Genomic DNA, 2,500 nt, shown 5'->3' with positions numbered 1-2,500 from the left:
GCTCTCGCTCACTTACTCACTCACTCATTCACTCACACACTACGTACTATCAAAGACACGCATAGACTATACATAGATGAATCAATTCTAAGACCTGCTCCTGAGTAGCTAGAAGCATCACGTACCTGCCCCCCCCCCCCCCCCCAACTCTCCTGCTAGTAGTACATTCCGACTAAAAGCCTTGGAATTTGACACTACACCCCCCCCCCCACCCTCCCTCTCCCCCATTCATCACTTTCCTCTTCCCACTTTTCGCTTTTAAAATCATCTTTTATTTCCCCTAGAATATCCTATTATTTTCAGAAAGAAGATAAACTGTGAAATGGATGCGTTGTCTGTACCCGGATCTGTCATGAAAATAAACATGAAGATAAACAGATGAAAATAGAATAGCCACGGCAGTTATATATATATATATATATATATATATATATATATATATATATATATATATATATATATATATATATATATATATATATCACTGTCTATAAACGAGCAAACTAGATAAATGGCGTGTAACTGTCTTGATAAAAGTAAAGATAAGGATATCGACAAGGACATGGTAAAGAATGGCAACAATGATAAAAAGAAAAAAAAAATAGTGGATCTAATAAGTTTGATAATGTATATAAAGTTCCTGAAACTATGTTAAATATTATAAAAATTGAACAACAGGAAAAGCATGAGTAACAACAACAACGACAACAACAACAACAATAGCAACAGCATCATAATCAACAGCTACAAACGAATATAAATGGAAATAAACAAAAAATGTAAACCCGCACGCGTGTGTGTGTGTGCTCCTTGTTAGCATATATGCACATCAAAATATGTTTTTGAAAAATGTATGATACATAAAAACGAAATGAAGCCCTGGTCAATACTGTATTTCACTGATTTTATGAATAGCGTTCGCAATATACCAATTATATTCATAAGTTACATGCTTTGTTCGTGTTTTCATATATTCAGTTTGTTTTGAGAGACACTGCATGCATGAAACGGAGAGCAGCATTTGTCATAGAGCATTTCAAAGGCTTTTTAGATACAATGGACACTTCAGAATGGCCATATTATTTTTCCAATCACATCCACAATGACCCGGTCGATTTTAAACTTTTTTTTTTTTTTTTTTTTTTTTTTTTGTACCGGATGAAACAAATACAGATAAAATGCGTTTGGTGGCATCATTGCCCATGTAAATTGCAAAGATTATTTTTAATTCAGGCAGTTTAATTCTCTGGAACTTTTAACAATTATTTGTTGAAGGTAATGCGCGATTAAGGCTTAATTTTTGAATTATATGTAAATGGAATTGGTCCGAATAACGTAATGAGGGTAGATAACAAAACAAAAATCTGAAATGACAGAAGAAAAAATGCTGAAAAATATAAGTACATAGATAGATGGAGAGAGAGATTTATGTTCAGAACATATATAAAATTCCACGAATGAATAACAGACCTGAGTATACACAGTTATACATACACTGACCAGTTACGCACACACTCAGACACACACACACACACACACACACACACACACACACACACACACACACACACACACACACACACACACACACACACACACACACACACACATACACACACAAACATACATCTATATACATACGTGTGTGTGTGTGTGTGTGTGTGTGTGTGTGTGTGTGTGTGTGTGTGTGTCTGTGTGTGTGTGTTCAAAATCATTAATCAAACTGAAAATCTTTTTTATTTCTTTACAGTACTACAAAGACGTTTTTTCATTCCATAGTTTAACCCCCCCCCCCCCCCCCCCCACACACACACACGCACGCGCACACACACACACACACATATCTGCGTGTGTGAGTTAAACTTTTGAATAAGAAAAACTCTGTAGAATTCTTAAGAAATAAATCAGACAGAATTTGATAAGAGCTTTTTAAAACTGAAGAATGAGCATATGCAATTGAATATCTGTAAAATCCTTTCATACCTTGACATTTATTGATCTACTTCCTCTTATATCTTGGAAGAAGGTATGAGAGGAATCAAGTTTATTGATTTAGAAATGGGTTATATAAAAGAGATGAAAAGGCAGAAGAAGAAGAAGAAGAAGAAGCAGAAGTAGAAGAAAATGTTTAGGTATACATATACAATATTTATTCGTTGATTTCTTTAAATAATTGTCTTTTAGAGATATTAAATTATTTAGTATGATCATCATTCTATGATAAGCCTGACAGAATGTAAAGGAAAGGGATATTTTCATTCCACACAGATTTCAAGTATTGCCGAGTTGATCTGGCAGTTCCGTGTCGATAAATATTTTACATACATGACATATATATACATTTTCGTATCAATGGCCAGTCGAAAAATACGGTCCAGGAATATCAACCTCGGAGAAAACGATTGTTGCAACATGAAACCTGCGTGAGAAATTGGTTTCCAACCTTTCGTCTCGCACCGTTTATTGAAAACTTCTGCAACATTGAGCTTGCAGTGCCATG

The sequence above is a fragment of the Penaeus monodon genome, chromosome 3, assembly GCF_015228065.2.
Source record: "Penaeus monodon isolate SGIC_2016 chromosome 3, NSTDA_Pmon_1, whole genome shotgun sequence".
NCBI lineage: Eukaryota > Metazoa > Arthropoda > Malacostraca > Decapoda > Penaeidae > Penaeus > Penaeus monodon.
Note: the sequence above shows the minus strand (reverse complement) of the source record.